General features: G+C 46.6%; 1 pseudogene; it reads left to right on the top strand.

The window, feature by feature from the left end:
* Positions 1 to 15,171: 15,171 nt before the first annotated feature.
* The window catches only part of LOC144326420 (inositol polyphosphate 5-phosphatase OCRL-like), a 100,598-nt pseudogene continuing 93,563 nt past the window's right edge, over positions 15,172 to 22,206 (top strand).

The following is a 22,206-nucleotide window of genomic DNA, read 5'->3' as shown; positions in this document are numbered from 1 at the left end:
GCATCACAGGGTATGGGCACTCTGCATGCACTCAAAGGCACTGCAATGGTATTGCTAGAGAGTGTTGCGATGGGATTCAATCAGGAAGGGAGAACCCTGTACCTCTGCCACGTTAAGCTCCTTGGAGAATGAGGTGGGATATAAATGCAAACAAATATTTTGGACTACAACTCCCATCAACCACCACCAGCTGGGGCTGAGGGGAATTGTAGCTCAGAAACCTCCGGGATGAGGCCCAAGGTTTCATCACACCAAGGCACAGAACAGAAGAATCTGGCGGACACTGATGTCCATCTAACTCACCGGTATTGTCTGCTGTGCTGGCACCAGCTCTCCGGCCAAGGGTCCTTTTAAGAGGGGTGGGGGTGCCAGGGATTGAACCTGGAGCCTTTGGCATGCAAAGTGGGGGCACTTCACCACCGAGCAGATCTCTCCCCCCCCCATGGTGCCTGCTGTCAGAGGGGGCTCCGGCCAGCCAGGTTCTGCACAATGGGCGTGCCCAAGGGACTCCAGTGAGGCCCGCATCCCAGTCCACTGCTTGGCTGGACACTCAGCACTGCTCAGGATAGGAGGCTATTTCCTTGCAATGGTAGAAGAAGCTGAGCACCCGATTTAAACAAAAAATAAATAAACAATGTATTATGTAATATGCATAGCATGTATACAGGAAAAATAGAGCTTGCAAATTTTCTAATACACATGGGTCATCACTTCTTATTGCTGAGAATAAATTGAGGATCTTTGGGACTTCCGGTCAATCGTGGTACTGAGCGCAAGCAGGATTCAGCTCCCCGGAGAGAATCCGGCTTTTCGGAGGAAAAGGGGGGTTTGCAAGGGCGCCGCAGCCCCCAAAACCCCCAGGAGGAAGATCCAGGGGTCAGGTTCCCAGCACAGCCAAGAAGCGGTCTCTCCGCTGTCAGGAAAGCTCCTTATAGGAGCAGAAAGAGCGGCGAGATAGAGACGCCGGCGCGGGACGCCATTTTCTATCCTCGAAAAGCGCAGCCTCGAGCTTGCCCGGTATAGCGATTGATTCTAAAACAAAAAAAATCTGGATCCATTTAGTGGATAGAGCGTTAAATTTAAAAATTATCAATTCGGAAGCAGCGGGGTGGTAAAAAGGAGGTCAGCCCCAACTGGGATCTATCATTATATGCAGGAAGTACCTACGGAACAACAAAACAGTGAGTTGTTCTGCAGTGGAAACTTTTTTTATTAATTTAAACACACTACTGAATCGGAAACTGTATATTAAACTAAGGAGGGGGTTTAAAATCCTTAACTGAGGGTGATTTTGCCTTTTTTTACGTGAAACTCTGGGATCGCAGGAAGAGAATCTTCCGGGGGAACTTTTACTTTCGTTTTTAAAAGAACTGCGTAGTCATTTTTTAAAATTTTGTTGGGGATATCTTCAGTCTGGTTTTTGTTTTTCTTTCTTCTTATGCCCAAAAGCAGCATGTTAAGGAGCTGCTAAGCCCAAGCTGGATGTAAGACATTTGAAGTTCTTATTTTTATTTACTTCTTTTTTTTTTCTTGGGAAGAGCCGAGCGAAGAGGAATGATTGTTTACCCACTCCCCTCCCCCCCGCCTCTGGTATCTGAGGAGTGGATTATTAGGAGATTTGGAAAGATTGCCACGTTATTCTATTTGAATGCCAGATGGTGTTCTCTGGGAATATATAAATTGATTTAAAGGTTCTTCCCCTTCTTCGGTTTTCTTTGGTTTTTTGCAGCCTGCCGGCTGTTTGTCCTGTAAAGTGGATTAAGTGGGGTGGTTTTATTTTATTTCCCCCCCTCCCTTTTTAATTTTTGTGATTTTTCTATTTTTTTCTGGATTTTTCCCTTTTGCTTCTCCCTTTCGCCCCCTCCCCTTTCCCCCTTCCCTCTTAGTGGATATAACTAATTACTATCCTGTTGGAATTTTGAGACTTGTTGGATAAGTTTAGCCAAGCAAGTGGCACAATATATATTTTTTGTTTTTTGTTTTTTGTTTTTTTTTTTGAAATTTGGCTCAATTGGTTTAATCGTCTCCTTTTTTCTTTTTCTTTTGGTTTTTTTGTCTCGCCTGCTCCCCCCCCCCTTTCCCCCTTGGTTTCTTTTTTTGTCTTTTTTGGTTTTGTATGCTATCTTGGATTGGCCAAGCAAGTGGCAGAAATTGGGATTATAAATCCTTAACTTAAATGATTTTGGGACTTTGAAATTTATATAATATTTATGATATTGGATTGGCCACACAAGAGGCAGAAGGCTTATTGATTGGAAGTACAAGGGTGATATTGAGTGGTGATACAAGAAATAGCGAAGGGACAGAGTAATAAGAAAGAAGAAAACACAGGAAAAAGCGGGAGAAGGTGGGACACCTGTGGAAAGAAGAGGATCAAAGCAGGAATTGGAGTTTAAGCGAGATATTTTTAAAATGTTTACAGAAATTAAAAAAGATATTAAGCAAAGTGAAAAGAATCTGGAAACAAGATTAGATTTGGACAAAAAATTTGATATGACAGTTAATGAACTAAAGGGGCAGATGGAGGAAATAACAAAAAGAACTCAAAATTTGGAAGAAGGAATGAAACGGACAAAACAAGAAGTGAGAGAGATGAGGAGAGAGGAGGAGAAGGTTAAGGGAGAAGTGTCAGAAATTAATAAAACACAGGAAGAATTGTGGGACGCGATTGCCATGAATGTTCTGAGGCAAAGAGAACGTAATCTGAGATTTAGATCTGTGCCTGAAGTAGAAGGAGAAAATATTTTGGAGAAACTAACAACAGAGATAGCGCGATGGTAAAGCATGGAAGTGGAAGATGTTGCAAAGACAATACAGAATGCTTTTAGAATTAAAACAAGGACTGTTAAAGCAAAGAAATTTCCAGGTGATTGTTTAATTATTTTTAAAGATAGGGAGATGAGAAACATGATTTTACAGAAAAATAGAGAAAAAAGGCTTTGCATTGATGGATCGTTTACAATAATTTTTAAAGATGTTCCACTTTGGCTGTTGAAAAAACGCAATCAATATACCGTATTTTTCGCCCCATAGGGTGCACTGGCCCATAGGGTGCACCTAGGTTTTTTTTTTTTTGGGGGGGGGGGATAAAGAAAAAAATTTTTATTTCCCCCCCAGGCGCGGGGCTGGGGCGGGGGAAGCCCGAGCTTCCCCCGACCCCAGCCCCCAGAACAGGCTGCTATCCACAAGCCTAGGGAGCCCGGCGGGCAGTCGTGCCGGTCTCCCCAGGCTTGCGGATATCTGCCCAAAGCCTGGGGCATGCTACTCAGCGCGCCCCGGGCTTCGGGATGCAGGCAGCTCTCCGGAAGTCTTGGGAGACCGGCAGGAACTCCCGCGGGCTCCCAAGGCTTGCGGATAGCTTCCTGAAGCCTGGAGAGCGAGAGGGCGTCGGTGCGCACCGACCCCTCTCGCTCTCCAGGCTTCAGCGAAAGCCTGCATTCGCCCCATAGGACGCACACACATTTCCCCTTCATTTTTTGGAGCGGAAAAAGTGCGTCCTATAGGGCGAAAAATACGGTAAATCTCTGACACAGATACTAAGGAAAAATGGAATTGAATTTAAGTGGGAATTCCCAGAAGGGATTTCCTTTTACTATAAGGAGAAAAAGTTCAAATTTACAAATGTAGATGAAACACATAATTTTTTGAGAAGATATAAAGAATTGGGAAAAGTAGATGAAGAAGTGGAAGCAGGGCCGGCAGGACTGGAAGAAAAGGATAAAGACGTTAGTGAAGAAGCAGAAGAAGAGGAAGAAGAAGAACAAGTTTAAGACTTACTTTTTTTCTTTTCTTTCTTTCTTTTATTCTAAACAGGACACAAAATGGCACTAAAAATTTGGACATGGAATATTAATGGCGTTAATGATAAAAAGAAGAGAAATAAAATTGGACATTTCCTTAAAAAAAAGAATCTGGACATTATTTGTTTACAAGAAACTCATGTGGCTAGGAAACATAGAAGAGTACTGATTAATAAAAAATTAGGAAATGAATTTATTTCATCAGACAGAAGCAGGAAAAGAGGAGTGGTTTTGTATATAAAAATAAACTTGAAGCTCGGCAACTTTTTAAGGATGAAGAAGGTACAGTAATAACGGTACAAGTCATGTGGCAAGGTGGAAAACTGATAATTGTCAGAGTGTATGCACCAAATGGTAGTAAGGCTGAATTTTATAAAGATTTAGAATAAAAATTATATGAATTCGTGGATCAGAAAATCATAATAATGGGAGATATGAATGGAGTGGTATCGTTGGAAATGGATAGACTGAGAACAAGAGAAAAATCAAAAGAAGGAAAACTACCTAAGACTTTTTTTTCTATGATTGAGAACTGCAATTTAGTTGATGTCTGGAGATTAAGACACCCATTAGAAAAACAATTTACTTATTTTTCAGAGCCAAATCAATCAATGTCAAGAACAGATCAGGTTTGGGTAACCAGCGAATTAACACCAAGAGTTACAAAAATAGAAATACAACCAAAAATACTTTCGGATCACAATGCAATCAAGTGTGAGATAAAAGAAATAAAGGAAAAAAACTTTCCAATGGAGTTTAAATGAAAATTTATTAGACAACCAAAAAATAAAGGAGAAAGCGCAAAAGATGCTGACGGAGTATTTTGTGATTAATAGTAATAAAGAAACAAAAATGAACGTGGTCTGGGATGCTAGTAAAGCGGTTATGCGAGGCTTCTTCATACAGCAAAATAGTATCAGAAATAAATTTTGAGAAAAAGGAAAGAAAGAAATATTAAAACATATTATGGAAAATGAGAAGAAGCTAGTTAAAAACCCAAACAACGTGAAAATAAATCAGAATATTAAGATCTTACAGAGTCAATTTGCAATGATTATAAACCAAGAAGTTGAATGGAATATGAACAGACTGAGACAGAAAAACTTTGAATATGCTAATAAATCTGGAAAATGGTTGGCATGGCAAATTAAAAAAGGAAAGAACAGAGTGTAATAAATAAGATCACAGTGGAAGGAAAAGAAACAGATAATCCGAAATAAATCAGGAAAGAATTTGTAAAATTTTATAGACAATTATATAAAACAGCTGGGAAAAATGATGGAAAGAAGATAGAGGACCTCTTGAGACAGAAAGGGGTGCAACAAATTCCGACAGAAAAGAAAGACCGACTGAATGATCCAATTGAAAAAGAAGAAATTAAAGATGTTATAAAAGAATTGAAAAGTGGGGAAACACCGGGACCGGATGGATTTAAAGCAAAATACTATAAAGAAATGAAACAAACCCTACTTGAAGGAAGTTATGAATAATATATTAAGAAAAGGAGAATTACCAGAAACATGGAAAGAGGCATATATTACATTAATACCAAAACAAGATTCGGACTTAACGCAAGTATAGAATTATAGACCAATTTCGCTGTTAAATAATGATTATAAGTTATTCGCAAGTATATTGGCAAATAGATTGCAAAAGATTTTCAATGAGATAATTCATAAAGACCAAGCAGGTTTTTTACCTGGCAGACAGATGAAAGATAACATAAGAAATATAATAGAATATCTAACTGCCAAAAATAAAAAGCAAGCGATGTTAATTTTCGTTGATGCGGAAAAGGCCTTTGACAATATATCTTGGGAATTTATGCTGAAAAACTTAGAATTAATGAATACTGGACAATCCTTTTTAATAATAATAATAATAATAATAATAATAATAATAATAATAATAATAACAACAACAACAACAACAACAACAACAACAACAACAACAACAATAATTTTTATTTATATCCCGCCCTCCCCAGCCGAAGCCGGGCTCAGGGCGGCTAACAACAACAATAATAATAATAATAATAATAATAATAATAATAATAATAATAATAATAATAATTTATTATTTATACCCCGCCCATCTGGCTGAGTTTCCCCAGCCACTCTGGGCGGCTCCCAATCAGTGTTAAAAACAGTACAGCATTACATATTAAAAACTTCCCTGAACAGGGCTGCCTTAAGATGTCTTCCGAATATCAGGTAATTATTTATCTCTTTGACATCTAATGGAAGGGCGTTCCACAGGGCGGGCGCCACTACCGAGAAGGCCCTCTGTCTGGTTCCCTGTAGCCTCACTTCTCGCAATGAGGGAACCGCCAGAAGGCCCTCGGCGCTGGATCTCAGTGTCCGGGCTGAATGATGGGGGTGGAGACGCTCCTTCAGGTATACAGGACCGAGGCCGTTTAGGGCTTTAAAGGTCAGCACCAACACTTTGAATCGTGCTCGGAAACGTACTGGGAGCCAATGCAGGTCTCTCAGAACCGGTGTTATATGGTCCCGGCGGCCACTCCCAGTCACCAGTCTAGCTGCCGCATTCTGGATTAATTGCAGTTTCCGGGTCACCTTCAAAGGTAGCCCCACGTAGAGCGTGTTGCAGTAGTCCAAGCGTGAGATAACTAGAGCATGCACCACTCTGGCGAGACAGTTCGCGGGCAGGTAGGGTCTTAGCCTGCGTACCAGGTGGAGCTGGTAGACAGCTGCCCTGGACACAGAGTTAACCTGCGCCTCCATGGACAGCTGTGAGTCCAAAATGACTCCCAGGCTACGCACCTGGTCCTTTAGGGGCACAGTTACCCCATTCAAGACCAGGGAATCCCCCACACCAACCCGCTCCCTGTCCCCCAAAAACAGTACTTCTGTCTTGTCAGGATTCAACCTCAGTCTGTTAGCCGCCATCCATCCTCCAACCGCCTCCAGGCACTCACACAGGACCTTCACCGCCCTCACTGGTTCTGATTTAAAGGAGAGGTAGAGCTGGGTGTCATCTGCGTACTGATGAACACCCAGTCCAAACCCCCTGATGATCTCTCCCAGCGGCTTCATATAGATATTAAAAAGCATGGGGGAGAGGACAGAACCCTGAGGCACCCCACAAGTGAGAGCCCAGGGGTCTGAGCACTCATCCCCCACCACCACTTTCTGGACACGACCCAGGAGGAAGGAGCGGAACCACTGTATGACAGTGCCCCCAGCTCCCAGCCCCTCTAGACGGTCCAGAAGGATGTTATGGTCGATGGTGTCAAAGGCCGCTGAGAGATCCAGCAGAACTAGGAAACAGCTCTCACCTTTGTCCCTAGCCCGCCGGAGATCATCAACCAGCGCGACCAAGGCAGTTTCAGTCCCATGGTGAGACCTGAATCCCGATTGGAAGGGATCCAAATGGTCCGTTTCCTCCAGGCGTGCTTGGAGTTGTTCAGCAACCACCCGCTCAATCACCTTGCCCAAGAATGGTAGATTTGAGACTGGGCGATAGTTGGCCAAATTGGCCAGGTCTAAAGATGTTTTTTTAAGAAGCGGTTTAATGACCGCCTCTTTCAGCGGGTCTGGGAAGGCTCCCTCACAGAGGGAAGCATTCACCACCCCGCAGAGCCCATCGCCCAGCCCTTCCCGGCTCGCTTTTATCAGCCAGGATGGGCAAGGATCAAGGAGACAGGTGGTCGGTTTCACTTTTCCAAGCAGCCTGTCCACATCCTCGGAGGTAACAGACTGGAATTGATCCCATGTAACAGGACCAGACAGAACTCTAGCACTCTCCCGCCCTGGCCCTGCTCCCACGGTGGAGTCTACCTCCTTCTGAATCTGAGCGATTTTATCTGCAAAAAACTTTGCAAAAGCATTGCAGGAGATCTTGGGGTCCCTACCAGGCCCCGGTGGTACAGGTGGTTCCGATAGATTGCGAACCACCTGAAAAAGTCTCCTGCTGCTGTTTTCTGCAGATGCTATGGAGGCAGCGAAGAAGGCCCTCTTCGCCGTCGCCATTGCCACTTGGTAGGCTCGACGTTGAGCTCTAGCCCGTGTCCGGTCTGATTCAGAATGAGTTTTCCGCCACCGGCGCTCTAGCCGTCTCAACGATTGTTTCATCACCCTCAGCTCCGGGGAAAACCACGGGGCTGTCCGGGCTCCATGCAATCGGAGAGGGCGCTTCGGAGCCAGACAGTCAATAGCCCTGGTTAACTCCGCATTCCAGCGTGCCACCAGGGAGTCAGCTGAAAGGCCATCAACTTGGGATAAAGCATCCCCTACCACTCTCTGGAAGCCAATTGGATCCATTAAGTGGCGGGGGCGGACCATCTGAATTGGTCCCACCTCCCTGCAGAGGGGAAGGGTTGCGGAGAAGTCCAGTTGCACCAGGAAGTGATCTGACCATGGCACTTCTTTTGTTTCGCTTTTAGTTAGTGTCAGATCACCAGCATCCATAGAGGTGAACACCAAGTCTAAGGCATGTCCATGGCTATGAGTTGGGCCAAACTTATTCAGGGACAGCCCCATGGAGGCCATGCTTTCCACGAAGTCCCGAGCGGCCCCTTGTAAGGTCGTGTCGGCATGGATGTTAAAATCCCCCAGGACAACCAAGCTAGGTGTCTCCAGGAGCATATCCGCCACGACCTGAAGCAGCTCGGGCAGGGAATCCTTGGTGCAGCGGGGAGGTCGGTACACCAGTAGGAATCCTGTACTGCCCCTATTGCCCAACTTCCAGAACATGCACTCAGAGAACTGGGTCTTCCCAATAGGACGCCTGGTGCAGACTAATGACTTCCTAAAAATCACTGCAACCCCCCCTCCCCGCCCACATGACCTGGGTTGCTGTGCGTAAGAGAAACCTGGTGGGCAAGCAGCGGCAAGGACAGGCCCATCTGCTTCATCCAACCAGGTCTCTGTCACACATGCCAGGTCAAATCCTCCATCCACAATCAGGTCGTGGATGGCAGTGGTTTTATTCATCATTGACCTGGCATTGCACAGCAACACTTTCAGGTCATAAAACAGTACAAAAGTACAGCATAAGCAACACTCTAAAATCATTCATTCTAAAATTAATTAATTCAAGCCACTGGCAACCATTGGGCCAGAGCTCCGCGAAGATTGCCGAGGGAGGGAGTCAGGCTGTGCCCTGGCCAAAGGCCTGGTGGAACAGCTTTGTCTTGCAGTCCCTGCGGAAAGATGTCAAGTCCCGCAGGGCCCTGGTCTCTTGTGACAGAGTGTTCCACCAGATCGGAGCCACAGCCGAAAAAGCCCTGGCTCTAGTTGAGGCCAACCTAACTTCTCTGTGGCCTGGGACCTTCAAGATGTTTTTATTTGAAGACAGTAAGTTTCTCTGTGGGGCATACCAGGAGAGGCGGTCCCGTAGGTACGAGGGTCCTAGGCCGTATAGGGCTTTAAAGGTTAAAACCAGCACCTTAAACCTGATCCTGTACTCCACCGGGAGCCAGTGCAGCTGGTATAGCACCGGGTGAATGTGATCTCGCAGCGAAGACCTCGTAAGGAGTCTCACTGCAGCATTCTGCACCCGCTGGAGTTTCTGGGTCAGTCTCAAGGGCAGCCCCACGTAGAGCGAGTTACAATAATCCAGTCTGGAGGTGACCATCGCGTGGATCACAGTGGCTAGGTCAGGGCGAGAGAGGTAAGGAGCCAACTGCTTAGCTTGGCGGAGATGGAAAAATGCCGCCTTTGTTATAGCTGCAATCTGCGCCTCCATGGAAAGGGAGGTGTCGAAGATTACACCCAAACTCTTAACGGACGGTGCTGGCACTAATTGCGCCCCCGCAAGAGATGGGAGTTGCCCCCCCAATCCCATATCGCCCCATCCCAGCCACAGGACCTCTGTCTTCGAAGGATTTAGCTTCAACCGGCTCCCACGTAAACATCCAGCCACAGCTTCCAAACATCTGGTCAGTGTGTCTGGGGCCGAGTCAGGATGGCCATCCATCAACAGATAGAGTTGGGTGTCATCGGCATACTGATGGCAACCCAGGAATTAAAAGGAATTAAAGCTATCTATTCAGAACAAAGAGCAAAATTGATTGTGAATAACATAGTAACAGAGAGCATTGAGATTAAGAAAGGTACGAGACAAGGGTGTCCATTATCGCCACTGTTATTCATATTGGTACTGGAGGTTCTTCTAAGGACAATAAGGAATAATGAGACAATAAAGGGAATTTCAGTCGGTCGGAAAGAGTATAAAGTGAAAGCCTTTGCCGATTACTTGGTATTAACAATAGAAAATCCAACTATAAGTACTAAAGAAGTATTAGAAGAGATAGAACAGTTTGAGCAAGTAGCAGGTTTTAAACTGAACAAAAGGAAAACTAAAATGATAGTTAAAAATATGAAAAAGGACCTGGTGGAAGAGTTGCAACAAGAAATTGGTATTGAAGTGGTTAAAAAAGTTAAATATTTAGGAATTTGGTTAACAAATAAAAACATTGACCTCTTTCAAAATAATTATACACCGGTGTGGAATGGAATTAAAAGAGACTTGGAAATATGAGGAAGGATGAAATTGTCATTTTGGGGAAGGATTTCTGCTGTTAAAATGAATGTGCTACCAAAGATGTTATTTTTGTTTCAATCAATTCCAATAATCAAAGGGGCAACAATTTTTAAAGAATGGCAAAAAACAATTTCAAGATATATCCGGCAGGGGAAGAAGCCGAGAATACAGTATAAATTACACTGGTCAACAACAAATTTGTTGTCTGCATTTTTTCAGTTGATTTAGGACGAATCTGATGCGCTGAATCAAAAAATCACATTGGTTTTACTCAATCAGGTCAAGTTTTTTTAATGGAAAATCAATAAAATGATAAGTTGCCCCTGCCAAAGGGTTGCATGACATCTGGCTGAAGACTTTTTGTGTGATTTTTAAAGAAGTCATTAGTTTGCACGAGGCGTCCTATTGGGAAGACCCAGTTTTCCGAGTGCATGTTCTGGAAGTTGGGCAATAGGGGCAGTACAGGATTCCTTTTGGTGTACCGACCTCCCCACTGCACCAAGGATTCCCTAGCCGAGCTGCTTCAGGTCGTGGCGGATGTTCTCCTGGAGACACCTAGTTTGGTCGTCCTAGGGGATTTTAACATCCATGCCGACACGACCTTACAAGGGGCCGCTTGGGATTTCGTGGAAAGCATGGCCTCCATGGGGCTGTCCCTGAATAAGTCTGGCCCAACCCATAGCCGCGGACATGCCTTGGACCTGGTGTTTACCTCTATGGATGTTGGTGATCTGACACTAAGTAAAAGTGAAACGAAAGAAGTGCTATGGTCAGACCACTTCCTGGTGCAACTGGACTTCTCTGCAACCCATCCCCTCTGCAGGGAGGTGGGACCAATTCGGATGGTCCGCCCCCCGCCACTTAATGGATCCAAATGGTTTCCAGAGAGTGGTAGGGGATGCTTTATCCCATGTTGATGGCCTTTCAGCTGATTCCCTGGTGGCCCACTGGAATGTGGAGTTAACCAGGGCTATTGACTGTTTGGCTCCAAAGCGCCCTCTCCGATTGCATGGAGCCCGGACAGCCCCGTGGTTTTCCACGGATTTGAGGGCAATGAAACAATCGTTGAGACGGCTAGAGCGCCGGCGGCGGATAACTCATTCTGAATCTGACCGGACACAGGTTAGAGCTCAACGTCGAGCCTACCAAGTGGCGACGGCGACGGCGAAGAGGAGCTTCTTCACCACCTCTATTGCATCTGCAGAAAACAGCAGCAGGAGACATCGGGGCCCAGTACGGGCCACATGATCTCCGTCAATGATTTTGCAAAGTTTTTTGCAGATAAAATCGCTCAGATTCGGGAAGAAGTAGACTGCACCGTGGGAGCAGGGCCGGGGCGGGAGAGTGCTAGAGTTTTGTCTAGTCAAGTTGCGTGGGATCAATTCCAACCTGTTACCTCCGAGGATGTGGACAGGCTGCTGGGATGAGTGAAACCTGTTACGATATGAGAGCAATGCAGCTGCAAACTGCCAGCTCGATGTTTACATCACATGATGCGACTAGCTGTGGGAAAGAATCTTCCTGGAAGTTTACAGGCTGGAAAAGTCTTTGTGAAGTGTGTAATATGAGACCTTCCTGTTGTGTTTGTAAAGGAGGTCCTTGTGACTTGCTTGAAGGAGTCTGAAGTGATCGGATGTGTTTTCTTGTAGGCTTGTACGGTCAGAAATAAACATGATGTAAAAGGACTTTCTGACTACTCTTCTTTCCCCTGCCAAGGGGGAGAAGTGGGTGTGCATTTTCCACGCTGGGAAATGTCGCCTATTGAGATCTACCCTGGACTTGCGGGGATTGCAGCCAGGAAGGTCACCGGTAAACAAGCCGGGAGCCTGGGAGAGATGGGCCAGCCTCTCCTGTTAAGGCTTGTTTTCCAACATGTGGTAGCAGAGGATGGTTGATGGATCGTAAACATCCTCTGCAATGAGTTGTGGTAGCACGCGGATGGTGGCTACAAAGTAACGGCTAAGAACAGCTGGAGCACCGGTGGAGACGTGTTTTGCTGATAAGCGACGTTCCACGGACCCCTGATGATTGAAGATTGATGGCTGGATGGTGTACATGGATTGAAAATTCTCCGGTTCACTCTGATGCTGCCGTGTTTTTGGATTAAAACAGGCAGAGAAAGCCACATACTTCGCATTCCAGGGGAGCTGATAAAGTCTGCCGTCGCCTGCCAAGTGCCATTGTCTGCCAATGACTTTCGTGAGCACTTTTGAGCTAATTTATGAGCTAGTTAGCTTCAAAAGCAAAGAGAGAAAAGCAAGCCGAAGCGAAAGCGAGGCTGAGGCTGAGAGGCTGGAAATAGCTGTTGGAATTCCAGTGTTTGCTTGTTATCTCACTGACTCTTGGAAGGGACTTTCCAAGCGAGGCTAGCTGCCAGGTGCATAGCAGCTAGTAAACAGCACTATAGGCTTTTGGGTTTTTCAGCTCGTGACTGAGAGCTGAAGCTTGGATTCAAAATGGATGCCAAAAAAAGGGGAGGTTTACCTTATCCACTTCCCCTAAGAGAGAGAGACCGCCTTACTGCAATAGATGTCGCTGACAGGGGGAGCGATGCTAGCACCCCCACTGCTAATGCAAGTGAAGAGCAAGCTGTAGCTCTGAACATTGTCCGTTGTTACAATTGTGGACAGACTGGACATATTCAGAGGAACTGTAAGAAGCCATGTCAGCAGAAAGGAGCTAGAGGGAGCTCTGCAAAGCCTGAGGCCTCATGCAAAGGTCGTCCGAAGTCCCAGGTGAAACCTGCGAAGGCTTTGCTGTCGCTAAAAGTCACATCATTGGTGGAAAACGCTTTTGTTTTGGACACGGGAGTGACGCAGCACATGGCATCACGCCGGGAACTGTTTTCTACATTTGAGAAGCAAAGCTTCACAGTGAAACAGGCCAATGGTCAGGAGATCGCAGCGACTGGGTTTGGAACTGTTTACCTGGAGAGCCTGAACTTAACTATAAACAATGTGTATTTTGTTCCTGATCACCACCTGTCTCCTGGATCCTTGCCCATCCTGGCTTATAAAAGCAAGCCGGGAAGGACTGGGCGATGGGTTTTGTGGGGTGGTGAATGCTTCCCTCCGTGAGGGAGCCTTCCCAGACCCACTGAAAGAGGCGGTTATTAAACCGCTTCTTAAAAAAACATATTTAGACGAGGCCACGATGGCCAACTATCGCCCAGTCTCAAATCTTCCATTCTTGGGCAAGGTGATTGAGCGAGTGGTTGCTGAACAACTCCAAGCACGCCTGGAAGAAGCGGACCATTTGGATCCCTTCCAGTCGGGATTCAGGCCTCATCATGGGACTGAAACTGCCTTGGTCGCACTGGCTGATGATCTCCGGCAGGCTAGGGACAAAGGTGAGAGCTGTTTCCTAGTTCTGCTGGATCTCTCAGCGGCATTTGATACCATCGACCATAACATCCTTCTGGACCGTCTTGAGGGGCTGGGAGCTGAGGGCACTGTCATACAGTGGTTCCGCTCCTTCCTCCTGGGCCGTGTTCAGAAAGTGGTGGGGGGGGGGTTGAGTGTTCAGACCCCTGAGCTCTCACTTGTGGGGTGCCTCAGGGTTCTGTCCTCTCCCCCATGCTTTTCAACATTTACATGCAGCCGCTGGGAGAGATCATCAGGAGGTTTGGGCTGGGTGTTCATCAGTATGCGGATGATACCCAGATCTGCTTCTCTTTTAAATCAGAACCAGTGAAGGCGGTGAAGGTCCTGTGTGAGTGTCTGGAGGCGGTTGGAGGATGGATGGTGGCTAACAGATTGAGGTTGAATCCTGACAAGACAGAAGTAATGTTTTTGGGGGACAGGGGGCGGGCAGGTGTGGAGGATTCCCTGGTCCTGAATGGGGTAACTGTGCCCCTGAAGCACCAGGTGCGCAGCCTGGGAGTCATTTTGGACTCACAGCTGTCCATGGAGGCACAAGTTAATTCTGTGCCCAGGGCAGCTGTTTACCAGCTCCATCTGGTACGTAGGCTGAGACCCTACCTGCCTGCGGACTGTCTTGCCAGAGTGGTGCATGCTCTAGTTATCTCCCACTTGAACTACTGCAACGCGCTCTACGTGGGGCTACCTTTGAAGGTGACCCGGAAACTGCAATTAAACCAGAATGCGGCAGCTAGACTGGTGACTGGGAGCAGCCGCCAAGACCATATAACACCGGTCTTGAAAGACCTACATTGGCTCCCAGTACGTTTCCGAGCACAATTCAAAGTGTTGGTGCTGACCTTTAAAGCCCTAAACGGCCTCGGTCCAGTATACCTGAAGGAGCGTCTCCACCCCCATCGTTCTGCCCGGACGCTGAGGTCCAGCGCCGAGGGCCTTCTGGCGCTTCCCTCATTGCGAGAAGCAAAGCTACAGGGAACCAGGCAGAGGGCCTTCTCGGTAGTGGCACCCACCCTGTGGAACGCCCTTCCAGCAGATGTCAAAGTGATAAACAACTACCTGACATTCACAAGACATCTTAAGGCAGCCCTGTTCAGGGAACTTTTTAATGTGTGATATTTTAGTGTATTTTTGGTTTCTATGGAAGCCGCTCAGAGTGGCTGGGGAGGCCCAGCCAGATGGGCGGGGTATAAATAATAAATTATTATTATTATTATTATTATTATTATTATTATTATTATTATTATTATTACTAAAAGTTGAAGCTATGGTGGGGTGTGTGGGTGTCCGTCCGTCCATGTGGCCGCTGTGTATTCAACATTCCATCCCCTCCAAAGCATCCTAAGAACCTTAGTTTTCCTTTCACAGTGCTACGATTCCCAGCACCCTTAACAAACCATTGTTCCCAGGACTTTTTGGGTGTGGGTGGGAGGAGATGTGCTTTACATGTGTGGTGTGGTTGACTTCCGGGTCAGCGCCATTGGCGAATGGCGGAGTTCCTCCGACTGGAGGAACTGGCTCCGTGGAAACTGGGTCTTCCCACCGCGGCAAAGGTGGGGACCCGCTAGAAATCCCAGGCGGACTTTCCCCACAGAGAAGATGGCCATCTGGTGTGATGCCAGATTTTAATTAAGTTTGACGAAGGAGGATTGCTTTGGATTGATCTGGGTGGTGCCAAACTTGTGTGCTTCATAGAACAACGATCCTTCGGACCTGCACCTCCGGCACGAAGAGAAACTCCCCTGTTTAAGGTGAGGCCTTTGGGAGTTTCCCTTTCATCTGAGACCGACCCGCGGTGGGCCCTGTGATAAGCTTTGAAGGAGAAACTTATATTAGTCTTAGTCCTGGTGGGAGTAGGACTTCAAAGGAACGGTCTGTGTTGCTTACCGGTAGTCTCCTTATAGACCTAAATTGCCGGCTTGTGAGGGTGAAGGTGAAGACGCCGACTTTGAAATACTATCCCCCCTCTTCTTGATATCTGAATTATGGGATATGGGAAACGTCTTAGAGATTCCGAGGAGATAGTCCCCGCTCCCTTTCCGAGATCAAAGCAAAAAAGGGTTGAACCAGGTCACTTTAAAGAAGGGAGTAATCTACTGGATTGTTCCTACATGGTAGAAACTCAGAACCGTTTCAACCCACTGATTGATTGCGCGTCAGCACTTAAAGACGAAGAGCGAATAATTCCACAAATAACAAGCGATGTGGCCAACAGTAAGAGTGTAGTCTCGCCTCAGAAGGAGGAACTGGTCCTTGGCACGGCCAATCATATGACATTTGAACAGTCCCATTTAATAATCAAAACTTTGCACTGTATATTCAAAAGACTAGATGATCTTTCGTCCCAGCTGCACAGCCTTCAACAAAAGCTAGTTACTACTCCCCCAGCGTCAGCCGGTGTTAAGTCCCTTGAAGAGAGGAAGGGGACGAGGAGTTTGTCCTTAAATAACAAACGTACTGACAAATTTAAATACAACCTTAACCTTCAATTAGGTCATCAATCCTTGATCTTAACTCCAAGGAAAGTGAGCCTAACTATACAAAATGGGGACCCAAGATGGAGAACTCTGGGTGGTGCCAAGGAACTCCTAAAGGTGCTTTTAAATATGGAGGCAACACAAATTGACCTCTGTGCAGTCCTCCCCCTTGTCCATCATCATAAATCCCAGAGAGTCCTGCTTGCGTTCCAATCCACAAAAATTCCCACTATCATATTACGAAAGAAAGCATTTTTGTTTCGCTGTGGGATAGCACCAACGAGAGCCTTTATAGACCCTACGCCTAAACCCCTACTGTTGGAGGCAATAACCAAAGAGGGCTCAAAATCTGCTAAACCCGATCCACCAGTGGACACCGGAGTAGGTGTTCTACCCCAGGAGAAGAGTTATGTGGCCTCCACTCCCCTAGCAAAGAACAATGACCAACCGAAAAGTGGCATGATACCACCAGAAGAGATCGAACTCATTGCCTCCTTTGCTGATTTACCAGTGGTGGAACAAAAAGAAATTATTAATAGACTGGAATCGCTTAAAACCCAACTTATTAGGAAGCTCAGCACCAGAATACTCACGTACAGCGAACATGACTCCCTAGAAGAACCAGATCATATGGATCTCTCAATATCTAATGCTAAATGTATGTCGGCAATGGAGGATAAGATACAACCCCAAGAAGCAACTACCAGTCCTTCCCTCCAAGCAGAACAATCCTCTGTGCTCTTAATAGATTTACATGACTGTCCATTGAAAAACATACCTGAAGAAAGCAGCACACAACAGGAAAAATCCCCTTCTACACATTCATCGATGCCAGACCTGGAACCTTCTTATAGCACTGACCAATCAAGAGAAGAGGTGCCTTTGCAAACCCTCCCAAATAGCCCTCTCGCCCAGCCTTATCCCTTTTTGTGGAGTGTTACGGATTCAACAGCAAGACCAGTGACGGAACTGATTGAAGACCCAACAGGCCACATAAATCAAGTAGCCCAAAAGACCAGTAGCAGGCTACAGAGAGACCAAACTTCTGACGAGATAGCTGGTCCATCCTGGGTGGCCCACCAAACTCTTTTGGAAAAGGGGTCCGCCCCTGTTCAAAGTCCTACTCCTAGTAGATCGAGGGGCCAAGCTCAACAGTCAGATGACCTTGTAAATCCCACTCAGCCTTTACGAGAGGTTTTTCATCAGAGGAAGATAACTGATTTCTTTATTGGCTCCCCTCTTCCCGCATTAAAGTTGAGCCAATTTTCCGAATGACAGTCAATTGGAGGAACGGGGATACCCCAGCCTTCAATATTAAGTTGGAACATTGCTGGATGGAAAAGTAAAAAATTAGATCCAGAATTCCAAAAATATATTAATTCCTTTCTTATCATACTATTACAAGAAACTTGGGTGGAGGAGGAAATTGAGTTAAATGGCTTTGAGTTTATATGTCTGCCTGCTAGCCCGTCAACGAATGGTGGCCGCCCTAAAGGTGGCCTTACAATTGGTATCTCCCTCAAACTTTGGGCTAAACTTTCACTAGTGCATGCATTTCCGCCTTATGCTATTACCGGACTGATCTCTGGTGGAAACTTCACTTTATTGGTTACAAATGTCTATTTCCCTCCGGGAGGGTTAGCAGCTGATCTTACTTCTAGATGGGAATCCCTAGAGGACTTTTTACTTTCTTGTTATCTTAAATATCCCAATGTCCCCTCCATTACTGGAGGCGATTTTAACGCTCGGATAGCATCAAATCGGGAGGCTCTTAAAAAGTCTAAGTGGTGGGTTGACCCCGGCGTTCAAACTTACGATCTAGTATACACCCCCACTAGAATATCAAAGGATGTAAAAGTCAATAAGGCGGGAGTGATGCTTTATCAGATGACTCTATGCCTTAATTTAATTATATTAAATGGCAGGTGTCCTCCAGACATACCAGGAGAGTTCACCCACCTGGGGTTAAAATCAAACAGTGTTCTCGACTATGTATTGGTTTCCCGGGATCTATTTTTGAATGTCACCTCTTTTAAAATTGATAATGCCCAATTTAGTGACCATCTTCCCCTGACAACCAAGTTATGTGTTGACTGGCAGTTGCTCGACCGCTCCCACCCAATCCTGGTGATTGTGGAGTCGTCCACTAAAATAAAGGGGACTAGATAGTCCCCTGCCCTCGCTCATAGATATACGGATTTTATCCGAGAAAAGTTTTCTGGTGATCAGATGGACGTAGGAATAGTCCCGCGTGATCCTATTACCTGTATGAATTGTTTTTCTTGCCTGATAGAAGTTTTAACTCGCTTTTTTACTTCTACAACCTATGGAGCTAAAAACGATTATTTTAAATTTGGCGCCCCTTGGTTCAACTCTGCTTGCAAACTAGCCAGACTCCATCTACATACAATATATAATGACTATAAACTTTCCGGCGCTCCGGCCTTACCTCCATCTTATTCCCTGGCTAAAAAAGCATACAAACAGGCCCAGAAATCGGCCAAACGGGAGTGGCACTTAAATCGTTGGCAGACTATAATTTCTGCCTCAAAATCTCATAACTCCCGGAAATTTTGGTCCTTAATAAAGGGAAGAAACACGAAATATCCCTTAACGATGATCCCGGCCCCTACATGGGAGCAGTTCCTGAGAAAATATTTCTCAGTGGCAGAAGCTCCGGCCACTCATTGGAGACCTTCTAATCCCCTTCCCGTCTGGCCTAATACCGACCCTGCTGAAATCCTAGAATTGATAGCTGAGCTGAAAACTGGTAAGGCCCCTGGGCCAGATTTGGTCCCTGTTGAGGCTATAAAGCTTCACTCTGCATGGTGGGCAGGGATTTTAGCTAAAACGTTCGACGCAATAAATGCCACGGGCTTAATACCAGGAATGTGGAAGGAGGCCATTATTATTCCTATCTACAAAAAAGGCCCTCCTGGTGACCCAGGGAATTATCGGAATATCAGTCTGCTATCGTCCATCGGGAAAATATATGCCCGTTTTTTGCTGGCAAGGCTGATGAAGTGGTCAGTTGAGGCTGACCTGATTGGACATGAGCAAGCTGGATTTAGATTACCGTATTTTTCGCACGATTGGACGCACCGGACCATAGGACGCACCTAGTTTTTTGGGGGAGAAATAAAGAAAAAAAAATTCCCTTTATTTCCCCCCCCCAAAAGCAGGTCAGGGAAACCGAACCAGGTCGAGGAACAGCGGGATAGTGGCGCTGCGCCTCCCTGCTGTCCCCCGAGCTTGTGGGGCTGGCTGATGTCTGCCTAGCGTGCGGGGCGCTCTGCTTCAGGGCGCCCCACCCGCCGGGCGGCAGGCTGCTATCCGCAGCTTGGGGAGCCTTGCGGGGAACTGCTGCAGGGCTCCCCACGCTGCGGATGTATGCCTGGCGCGAGGGACGCTCTGCTTCAGGGCGCCCCACCCGCCGGGCGGCAGGATGCTATCCACAGCTTGGGGAGCCTTGCGGGGAACTGCTGCAGGGCTCCCCACGCTGCGGATGTATGCCTGGCGCGAGGGGCGCTCTGCTTCAGGGTGCCCCTCGCGCCGGGCGGCAGGCTGCTATCCGCAGTGTGGGGAGCCTTGCGGGGAACTCCTGCAAGGCTCTCCACGCTGCGGATGTGTTCCCGAAGCGCCGGGCGCTCTGCTTTCAGGGTGCCCGACGCTCCGGGAAGCAGGCTGCTATCCACAGCTTGGGGAGCCCTGTGGGGAACTGCTGCAGGGCTCCGCACGCTGCGGATGTCTGCCCGGCGCGAGGGGCGCTCTGCTTCAGGGCGCTCCTCGAGCCGGGCGGCAGGCTGCTATCCGCAGCTTGGGGAGCCTTGCGGGGAACTCCTGCAAGGGTCCCCACGCTGCGGATGTGTTCCCGAAGCGCCGGGCGCTCTGCTTTCAGGGTGCCCGACGCTCCGGGAAGCAGGCTGCTATCCGCAGCCTAGACACGGCTAGCGGAGCGCTAATCCCGAAGCTAGACGGCTAGCGGAGACCTTGCCGGCACCCAGAAGCTTGGGGCGCGCTGAGCTCCGCACGCCCCAAGCTTCGGGATTAATGCAGCGCTCCGCTAGCCGTGGGAGAGCTGGGTCTCCCACGGCTAGCGGATAGCTTCCTGAAGCCTGGAGAGCGAGAGGGGTCGGTGCGCACCGACCCCTCTCACTCTCCAGGCTTCACCGAAAGCCTGCATTCGCTCCATAGGACGCACACACATTTTCCCTTGCTTTTTAGGAGGGAAAAAGTGCGTCCTATGGTGCGAAAAATACGGTAAACCGATCCACAACAGACCAGGCAATTATTCTTTATCACTTAGCCCGGAAATACTTGACACCTCGACGGGGCCAACTCTGCGCAGCTTTCATAGATCTGAAAGCTGCGTTTGATATTCCGAGGAAACTACTATGGGATAAACTTGCCTGTTGGGGAATAGATAGAAGGCTATTGTGGCTTATCTCCCAACTTCATGCCAGGTCCGTGGCCAGGGTGAGATTATCCCCTGCTGGAGACCTGACTAACCCAGTGCCAGTAAATAAGGGTGTACGCCAGGGTTGTATTTTAGCGCCTCTTCTTTTTAACTTATTTATCAGTTATATGAGGAACCCATTAGCTGTCTCACAAAAATTTATCCACTCCCCTCGTATAGCAGATTACCGCTGTCCTTTACTTCTCTACGCAGATGATGCGGTACTACTCTCTTACTCCAGAGTGGGTTTAAGGAGGGCACTAAAGATTTTTGCGACATATTGCCATTCTAATCATCTGTCTATCAACCACACCAAGTCCAAAGTACTGATATTTTCAAGGAGTCGAAAACTTTATTCATGGAAACTGGAGGGCACGAAAATCGAACAAGTACATAAATTTAAATATTTAGGAATTTATTTTCAATATAATTTAGGGTGGAAAGCGCACGTTGAATATCTTCAAAACAAGACAAAAGCCCTATCACACTCCCTCCTCTGTTTTTTCTACTCTGAGGGGGCCTTATTCATCCCTGCGGCCTTGAAAGTGTATAGCATCAAAGTGATGGCCACAATGGCCTATGCTGCACCTTTATGGGCTGCCTTTGCAAATCTCTCACCTTTAGAGTCACTTCAAAGCCAATTCTTACGCCGACTTCTAAAATTACCAACATGCGTAAGTAATGCGGCTATCCGCTTAGAAATGAAGATCCCCTCAGTGGAGATAGTTATATGGAGGAGAGTTTTGATTTACTGGATATCCCTATGGCATAAACTCCCGAACCACTATCTCATTCAATGCATGTGGCGAGATGACTTCACAAATTTGTGGTCAGGAAAAATCCATGCCAAATTGCTGTCCTATGAGATCTCGCCCACTGAATTGCTCAAACTGGATCTAAATGTGGCAAAAAGGTGTATAAATCAAAGGCTGGATGATGTGGAGCTATACCAAAATTTCGTAGCTGGTGGTGGAGTCTGCTCGCCGCTAAATTTCGGCATAACCCCTATCTACCGCGCTCCGTCCTACTTAACATCGCTTATGGCCGCGTCTCACCGATATGCCTTCATTAGAGCTAGGTTTAATGTCTTTCCAACAAACGTGCTGAGACATAGATTCACTAAGGGCCAAGTCCCTTCAATGTGTGCGTGTGAAATGAAAACATCTGAATCTCTACATCATATTATGTTTATCTGCCCTTTGTACAGTTCAGCCCGTGCTAGTATACTAAACTCCATAATCCAGCCTATGGCTGACAAATCAGTAGACCTACAGCTTGCCTGGGTTCTTCAAGATGTGGATCCTTATATTACCCTACAGGTTGCTAAATTCCTAACAGCCGTCCTCTCGTACAAGAGACGGAATGGAATGTTAGCTGATTATTGATAGTTATAAGAATTTTCTATAATGACATCAGATATTGATTTTAGTGTAGTGCCTAAAATTTTTTAATCTTAATCTTAAACTTTTCTTATGAATGGCTAATATCTGTCCTTGTGAGTTGTGAACTGTGTTATACTACTTGTGGCTTGTACGAGTCCGCTATTTTATTTTATTTGATTTGTTTTGATTTGTTTTGTTTTGTTGTGT

The sequence above is a fragment of the Podarcis muralis genome, chromosome W (assembly GCF_964188315.1).
Source record: "Podarcis muralis chromosome W, rPodMur119.hap1.1, whole genome shotgun sequence".
Classification (NCBI taxonomy): domain Eukaryota; kingdom Metazoa; phylum Chordata; class Lepidosauria; order Squamata; family Lacertidae; genus Podarcis; species Podarcis muralis.
The sequence above is the reverse complement of the archived record's forward strand: the minus strand, read 5'-3'. Positions and strand labels throughout refer to the sequence as shown.